We start from the raw sequence: 9,543 nt of genomic DNA on the forward strand, positions 1-9,543 counted from the left end.
GTGAGATTTTTGATAATACAAAAGTTCTGAATCCATTTGACAGGGTTTACTTGTCAACAAAGTGGATACAGGTATCTTCTTCTTGTCCACAGCCAAACCTTGTGGGGATAGTCAGATAGTAGAAGGTGGTGGTGGGGGATGTCTACTCTGCCTTTTTCTTTTTTTTTTAAGGAGATAGGATCTTGCTCTGTCACCCAGGCTGGAGTACAGTGGCATGATCATTGTTCACTGCAGCTTCGAACTTCTGGGCTCAAGTGATCCTCTCACCTCAGCCTCCAAGTAGTTGGGATGACAGGTGCATACCAACATGCCCAGCAAATTTTTCTTGTGGTTTTTTAAGAGATGGAGGTCACACTGTGTTGCCCAGGTTGGTCCTGAACTCCTGACCTGAAGGGATTCTCCCGTCTTAGCCTCCCAAGTCACTGCAATTACAGGTGTGAGCCACTGTGCCTGGCTCCCCTCTGCCTTTTGTTACCTTTCCTAAGGCAGGAGTTGTTGGCATATACTGGCACCAGTGCCCAACTTTGTTTCACTTTATTTGGATCCTAAAAAATTAATTTCTCCTCAATTTATTTATGAAGAAATATATCTTATCAAAAGACCAAGGAAGCAGGATTTATAAACAAAGAAGATTTTGGGAATTTGTAGGTTTTACATGTTCTTCTACCTCAGATATATAGCTTACTCTTTTTTGGGAAGGGGCACAGAAAAATTTATGTACCCTTTAAATAGCAGTAGACAATAGTTACAGTCTGCTAGCTCCATCTGCTTCTCATGAGAAGAAAAAAGGTCTACAAAGGCATTGTCTGGGAGGTTTTTGGCCTCTTGTAAGAGATTTTCCTGAGGTTTTTATATAACCAAGTGTTTTGCTTATTTACTACTTTGTGGCACTGGATCAAATAATGTATGTTGATATATAATACATTGATTAATGCATTTTCCAAACTTACGACCAGCTTGAAATATATTGGTGTTTTTTTTTTTTTTTTTGAGACAGAGTCTCGCTCTGTTGCCCAGGCTGGAGTGCAATGGCACGATTTTGGCTCACTGCAAGCTCTGCCTCCCGGGTTCACGCCATTCTCCTGCCTCAGCCTCCCAAGTAGCTGGGACTACAGGCGCCTGCCACCACGCCCGGCTAATTTTTTGTATTTTTAGTAGAGACGGGGTTTCACCATGTTAGCCAGGATGGTCTGATCTCCTGACCTTGTGATCCGCCTGCCTCGGCCTCCCAAAGTGTTGGGATTACAGGCGTGAGCCACCGTGCCCGGCTCTATTTCTTTTCTAATCTCTATCAATATGATGTCTTAATTACATCTGCAAAGATTCTGTTTCCAAATAAGACCATATTCTAAAGTTCTGTGTGGGTATGAATTTTTGAAGGACACTTTCCATTACAACAGATACTGGTTCTACACTAACAGTTGTAGAGGAACAGCTCCATGCTGGCACTTAATGACCTTCTATGTATCCACATAGGCCAAGTAGGCAAGTTGAACTGCAGCCGACTTGACAGGATACTCGTGATTTTGCCTGAACACAAGAGAATGGGAGGCTTGTGAGTTGTTACAAGGCCATTTCCTACTTGCCTCCTACCTATCTACCAAGGATGGTGTCTTCAAACAGTTTCTCATCACTTTCTGGGTTTTTATAAGGTATGAGGGTTTTTGCCTTGTTCTTAGCCCCTACTTAGGGCACAGCTGCACCTTATAAAACTACTTATCTGCAGTGTGGCATTGGTTTCTCAGCAAGAGGTGTCTCATCATTTGTATGGCAGTCATCTGGCTCCCTATGTTTTGGTGTTGCCATGCGAAAGGTCTGCAGGGACCTGGCACCTTATGATACTCTTCCCTTTGCCTATGTAGGTAACAAACTGTTTGAACCTAAAAAGGACTTGTTCCTTTTATTGGCAAAATCTGGTAGTCAGACCTTGCTTTTTGCTTCACAATAATAATTTTAAAAAGGCAGTTAATTTATATGTATCCTAAATAAGTTTAAAAAAAAAAAGAAGAGACAAATTATTCAATGAATCATTTGGGGAAAACTGGCTAGATACTGCATCTCTACCCCATTTTAACTTTTATTGAAAAAAATTTTTAGGGACAAAGTCTCACTTTGTCACCAGGCTGGAGTGCAGTGGTGCGATCATAGCTCACTGTAGCCTTGAACTTCTAGGCTCAAACAATCCTCTTGCCTCAGCCTCCTGAGTAGTTGGGAATACAGGCATGTGCCACCACACTTGGCTAATTTTTTTTCCCACAAATGGCCCAATAAATCTTCATTATTCATAATTAATGAATGGAACATTAAAATAGCAATATTTTTAATCTACTAGATTATTAAGATGAAATATAACTGTAATATCCATGCTGGTGAGGGTGTGGAAAACAGCACTCTTGCCTGATTGGTGGTGGGAGTATAAGTTTGTGCAAACTTTGTTGGAAGACAGTATTTGGCACTCATTTAAAATTGTATAATACAACCTACCATTTGACCTAGTAATTTCTCTTCTAGGATGTACTTTCATGAATACATGAAGATATGGAAAAAAATGTTCATTTGATCAACAACTCCCTATTCACTTCCTCCGCTAGCCCCCAACCTCTGGTAACCAACGTTCTACTCTCTACTTCTATGAATTCAACTTTTTTAGATTCAACATATAAGTGAGCTCATGAGGCATTTGTCTTTCTGTTCCTGAGTCATTTAACTTAGCATAATTTCCTCTAGGTTTATCCATGTTGTTGCAAATGACAGGATTTCCTTCTTTTTAAAGGCTGAATAGTAATTAATTGTGTATATGTACTACATTTTCTTTATCCATTCATCTATTCATGAACATTTACATTGGTTCCATATCTTGGCTATTGTGAGTAATGCTGCAATGAACATAAGAGTGCAGATATCCCTTTGATGTATTGCTTTCAATTTATTTGGATGGACACTGAGAAATGGGATTATTGGATCAATGGTATTTCCTTTTTTAGATATTTGAGAAACTTGCATACTGTTTTCCATAATGGCTGTACTAATTTTCCTTCCTGCCACCAATGCACAGAGTTCTCTCTTTTCTACATCTTTGCCAACATTTGTCTTTCATCTTTTTGATAAAAGCTGTTCTAAAAGGTGTGAGGTGATATCATGGTTTTTAATTTGCATTTCCCTAATGATTTGTGATGCTGAGTATTTTTTCATGTACTTGTTGGCCATTTTTATGTCTTCTTTTCAGAAATATCTGGCATTTGTCCATATTTTAATTGGGTGTTTTTATCTTGCTATTGAGTTGAGTTCCTTGTATAATTCGAATATTAATCTCTTATTATATGTATGGTTTGCAAATATTTTCTCCCATTCTGTGCACTGTCTCTTCACTTTGTTAACTGTTTCTTTTGCTGTGCAGAAGCTTTTTAGTTTGATGCCATCCCATTTGTCTATTTTTGCTTTTGTTGTGTGTGATTTTGGGGTTACAGCCAAAATGTCATTGCTCAGATCAATGTCATAGGGCTTTTCCTCTATGTTTTCTTTTAGTAGTTTTACAGTTTCAGGTTTCATATTTAGGTATTTAATCCATTTTGAGTTGACTTTTGTATATGGTGTGAGGTAAGGATCAGTTTCATTCTTCTGCATGTGGATTTCCCAACATCATTTATTGAAGAAACTTTCTTTTTAACATGTGTGTTCTTGGCACTTTTGTTGAAAATCAATTGATTGCAAGTGTTTGGGTTTATTTCTGGGCTTTCTGTCCCGTTCAATTGGTTGATGTCAATGTTCTTATGACATCATTGTGCTGTTTTGATTATTATCGCTTTATAATATGTTTCAAAATCAAGGAGTTACCTCCAGCTTTGTTTTTTTCACTCAAGGGCACAAAGTTTGAGACAGATGGGAGAAATAAAGTAGGGACTTGAGATCTATTAATGTATATTCCAAAATAACTAAGAGTAAATTTTGAATGTCTCACCATAAAAACAGTATTTTTTTAAGAACAGAAGTTTTCAATTTTGATGAAGTCCAGTCTATGAGTTTTCTCTTTTGTGAACTGTACTTTTGGTATCTTATCTAATAAATTTTTGCCCAACATGAGGTCACAAAGGTTACCTCCATAAGTCTAACAGTTTTAGAGAAAATATTTGCAAATCATGTATCTCATAAAGACTATGTAGCTAGAACATATTTTAAATGCTCTCAAGAATCAATAATACAAACACAAATATTTTAAAATTGGGCAAAATATTTAAACAAACATTTCATCAAACAAGTTGCACTGTTGACTAGTAGGCACACTGATAGAAAAAGATGCTAATATCATTAGTCATTAGAGAAGTGCATATTGAAACTAAGAGATACCACTACATTTATACTAAAATGGCTAAAATTAAAGCCTGACTATACCCAGTGTTAAGAAGAATGTCTCACATACACGCAAAATGGTGTGAGTGCTTTGGAAATCAATTTGGGCTTTTCTTAAAAGTTAAATATCCACTTACTATATGATCCAGACATTCTACTCTAAGATACAAAGATCTGTAAACTAATGTCCACAGCAGCTTTATTCTAATAGAAAAAAAAGAACAATCAACTCCAATGTCCCTCAACAAGTAAATACACACACATATTTTGATATGTTCATACCATGAAATACTATTCAAAAACTAAAAAGGAACAAGTTATCAATTAATGCAACATCATGGATGGATCTTAAAATAATTATTGTCAGTTATAGAAGACATATCCTCCCTCCCCACTAAAAAAAAGGGAGTGTGGACTATATGATTCTGCTTATATAAAAGTATAGGAAATGCAAACCAGTGTATAGTGATAGAAGGAAGACTGTGGTTACCTGTTGCTTATGGTCGCTTGGGTTTATGAGAGGGAGAAATAACAAAGGGGTATGAGGAAGCTTTGCAGTGTGATATATGTGTTTATTATTTTGATTTGGTAATGGTTTCATGGATATATATATATATAAAATTCAAAATTAACCAAATTTTATACTTTAAAAATGAAGGCTTAATTCCGTGTCAGTTATACCTCAATAAAACTGTTAATAATAAAAGGAAACAAAAAAAACCAAAATAGTATTTTTTAAGCAAAGTATGCAAAGCTGATGAATATGTTAATTACCTTAATGATAGGTAAGCAAAGTGATGAATATGTCAATTAGATTAATCTAATTAGCTTTGTCTGCATATATCAAAACACTGGGCCAGGTGCAGTGGCTCAAGCCTGTAATCCCAGCACTTTGGAAGGCCAAGACACATGGATCACCTGAGATCAGGATTTTGAGACCAGCCTGGCCAACATGGTGAAACCTCATCTCTACTAAAAATACAAAAATTAGCTGGGCATGATGGCAGGCGCTGTAATCCCAGCTACTCAGGAGGCTGAGGCAGGAGAATCGCTGGAACCTGGGAGGCAGAGGTTGCAGTGAGCTGAGATTGTGCCACTGCACTCCAGCCTGGACAACAGAGCAAGACTCTATCTCAAAAAACAAAACAAAACAAAACAAAACAAAACAAAACATTGCATTGTATCCCATAAATGTATACAATTATAACGTGCCAATTAAAAATAATATTAATAAAAAAGAACATAGGAAATTACCACAACACAGAATATTCAATGTTTTGTGAGAAACCAAGATAGAAAACTAACCATAATAACACAGACCAGGTGTGCAAGTGATGTTCCATGGATCTGAAATCTAACCCCAGTGATTCTGCAAGTCAATAGAACCTACATCTGGGTTACTTGGCAGAAATGATGATCACAAGTGAACAAACAAATCAGGTAATTGATCAACTGGTGATGATTTAATTCAATTGTCTTCTAATATTACCTAGACTTCTTTAGGTAGGTTGTCCAGGAGACAGTATTTGCTGATAATTGTGCCTCCAAGAATGTACATATGTTTCTATGATAATAATGCATAATTTGCAATATGATGGAATGATATAAATCTAGGGAGCCAAAGTCCTGTATTAGTCAACCCTGCATCATTTTTCAAGTGAAACAATATTTATTGAGCACATACTATATACCTGACCAATTTGGATGCTGGGAATACATCAATGCACAAGACAAAACTCTTTCTGTCATGAAGATTACATTCTGGTAGGTGAGAGAGATTAAAAAAACTATAAACAGAAATATATGTACAGGTTGAGCATCCTTAATCCAAAAATCCAAAATCCAAAATCTTAAACGTTTTGAGTGCCAACATGGTATGACAAGTAGAAAATTTGATGCCTGACCTCATGTGACAGGTTTCATTAAAAACTTTGTTTCATTTACAAAATTATTTAAAATAGTACAAAAAATTACCTTTAGGGTATGTGTATAAAGTATATATGAAACATAAACAAATTTTGTGTTTAGACTGATTTCACCCCCAGGATATTTCATCATGTATATACAAATATTCCAAAATCCACAAAAAATGTGAAATCCAAAACATTTCTGGTCCCAAGCATTTCAGATAAGGGATACTCAACCTGTAATATAAATTCAGATAGTGAGAAGTTCCATGAAGAAAAATAAAGCGAATCAAGGATATTAAGAATGACAAAAGGCAGGTGACCTAATTAGAAAATACGGTAAGGGACGGTTTCTCTGAGGAGGTAGCATTGAACAGAGACCTGAGACATATGACTCTACAAAGCAAGAAGCTTCCAGGCAGTGGATGGAGTGTCCCCGAGACACAAGTTAGCTTCATACAGTATATATGAGGAAGAGTGAGAAAAGGCCAGTGTTCCTGAAGTGGGGAAAGAGACAGAGAGAGTGGTAGTCAGGACCCAAATCACATAGGGTTTTGTAGTTCAGATTGTATTATGCATATTTTGGAAAGCTTTTAGAGGCTTTGGAGCAGAAAAGCAACATGATTCAGGCTACATTTTGAAAATATCACTATGGGGAAGAGATCCCATGGGAGACAAGACTGAAAGGAGGTAGACTAGTCAGGAGGCTACTGCCATGGTCCAGGTAAGTGCTGACAATAGCCTGGGCCTATTGTGCAAGTTGTAGTAATGGTGAAAAGTGATCGGATTCTATATATATATAGAGAGAAACCATATATATATAATGTATATATACACATACATAATTTATATATATATATATATTCGTTGTTTTTTGTTTGTTGTTTATTGTTGTTGTTGTTTTTGAGATGGAGTCTCACTCTGTCACCAGGCTGGAGTGCAGTGGCGTGATCTCGGCTCATTGCAACTTCTGCCTCCTGGGTTCAAGCCACTCTCCTCCTCAGCTTCCCAAGTAGCTGGGACTACAGGTGCATGCCACCACGCCCAGCTAATTTTTGTATTTTTAGTAGCAGTGGGGTTCTCTTGACCTCGTGATCCGCCCACCTTGGCCTCCCAAAGTGTTGGGATTACAGGCGTGAGCCACTGCGCCCAGTCCATAATATATTTTAAAGGTCATGTTGGCAGGTCTTGCTGATAGATTGGCTGAGGGATGTGAAAGAAAGAGAAGAATCTGACCTTTCTTATCAAAAGATATCATAAAATAGTCATTAAAATTTAGCTGCATGAGAATATGTACTACCAGGATATCCTACACCAATGCTAAGGGGCATGATAGAGTTGAAGTTTCTCAAACTACTTAATCTTAAAGTAATCAATTAATGACTGAATTAAATCATCAGTTTCCAAATGAATGTTTGAATCAATTCTTTTTTATTTTATTTTATTTTATTATTATACTTTAGGTTTTAGGGTACGTGTGCACAATGTGCAGGTTTGTTACATATGTATCCATGTGCCATGTTGGTTTGCTGTACCCATTAACTCATCATTTAGCATTAGGTATATCTCCTAATGCTGTCCCTCCCCCGTCTCCCCACCCCACACCAGTCCTCGGAGTGTGATGTTCCCCTTCCTGTGTCCATGAGTTCTCATTGTTCAATTCCAACCTGTGAGTGAGAACATGCGGTGTTTGGTTTTTTGTCCTTGCGATAGTTTATTGAGAATGATGTTTTCCAGTTTCATCCATGTCCCTACAAAGGACATGAACTCATCATTTTTTATGGCTGCATAGTATTCCATGGTGTATATGTGCCACATTTTCTTAATCCAGTCTATCGTTGTTGGACATTTGGGTTGGTTCCATGTCTTCGCTATTGTGAATAGTGCCACAATAAACACACGTGTGCATGTGTCTTTATAGCAGCATGATTTACAGTCCTTTGGGTATATACCCAGTAATGGGATGGCTGGGTCAAATGGTATTTCTAGTTCTAGATCCCTGAGGAATCGCCACACTGACTTCCACAATTGTTGAACTAGTTTACAGTCCCACCAACAGTGTAAAAGTGTTCCTATTTCTCCACATCCTCTCCAGCACTACCACTCCTATTCAACATAGTGCTGGAAGTTCTGGCCAGGGCAATCAGGCAGGAGAAGGAAATAAAGGGTATTCAATAAGGAAAAGAGGAAGTCAAATTGTCCCTGTTTGTAGATGACATGATTGTATATCTAGAAAACCCCATTGTCTCAGCCCAAAATCTCCTTAAGCTGATTAGCAACTTCAGCAAAGTCTCAGGATACAAAATCAATGTACAAAAATCACAAGCATTCTTGTACACCAATCACAGACAAACAGAGAGCCAAATCATGAGTGAATTCCCATTCACAATTGCTTCAAAGAGAATAAAATATCTAGGAATCCAACTTACAAGGGATGTGAAGGACCTCTTCAAGGAGAACTACAAACCACTGCTCAGTGAAATAAAAGAGGATACAAACAAATGGAGGAACATTCCATGCTCATGGGTTGGAAGAATCAATATCATGAAAATGGCCATACTGCCCAAAGTAATTTATAGATTCAATGCCATCCCCATCAAGCTACCAATGACTTTCTTCACAGGATTGGAAAAAACTACTTTAAAGTTCATATGAATTAATTCTTAAAGAAATAAAATATATTAACCAGGTGTGGTGGCTCACGTCTATAATCCCAGCACTTTGGGAGGCTGAGGCAGGAGAATCCCTTGAGGCTAGGAGTTTGCAATCAACCTGGTCAACATAGTGAGAACTCATCTCTACAAAAAATAAAAACATTAGCCAGGCCTGGTGGCAGGCGCCTGTAGTCCCAGCTACTCAGGAGACTGAGGCAGGAAGATTGGCTGTAGTGAGCCAATATTGGGCCATTGTACTGTAGCCCCTCCTCCACCCAAAGAAAGTGCATTGTAGCATCGTTTGTAATAGCAAGAAAACTGGAAACGACTTTAATGACTATCACTAGGGGACTGGTTAAATAAAATATGGTACACTGATATAAATGGTAAAGTATGCAAAACATTAAGAATGATATAATTCTACAGTACTAATATAGAAAGGATTCCAAGATATATTTTAAAGAAAAGTGCAAATTGGTAAAATAATGTGTGTATAATAAACTCATTTGCCTTAAAAATTACATGTATATGCATAGCAAATTTCTGAATGATTTTAAAATAAATTATTAACACTGGTTACCTCTGGAGAGTGGGAGTGGGAATAGAGTGGCTGGAGATAAAGAAAGAAACTTTTG

General features: G+C 37.3%; 1 long non-coding RNA gene across 1 annotated transcript in view; it reads right to left on the reverse strand.

Moving 5' to 3' along the window:
- Positions 1–9,543, reverse strand: part of LOC116813503 (uncharacterized) — a 54,952-nt gene that overhangs the window by 23,764 nt on the left and 21,645 nt on the right. The gene's annotated exons all lie outside the window — the stretch shown is intronic.

The sequence above is a fragment of the Hylobates moloch genome, unplaced genomic scaffold (assembly GCF_009828535.3).
Source record: "Hylobates moloch isolate HMO894 unplaced genomic scaffold, HMol_V3 SCAFFOLD_9, whole genome shotgun sequence".
Taxonomy (NCBI): Eukaryota; Metazoa; Chordata; class Mammalia; order Primates; family Hylobatidae; genus Hylobates; species Hylobates moloch.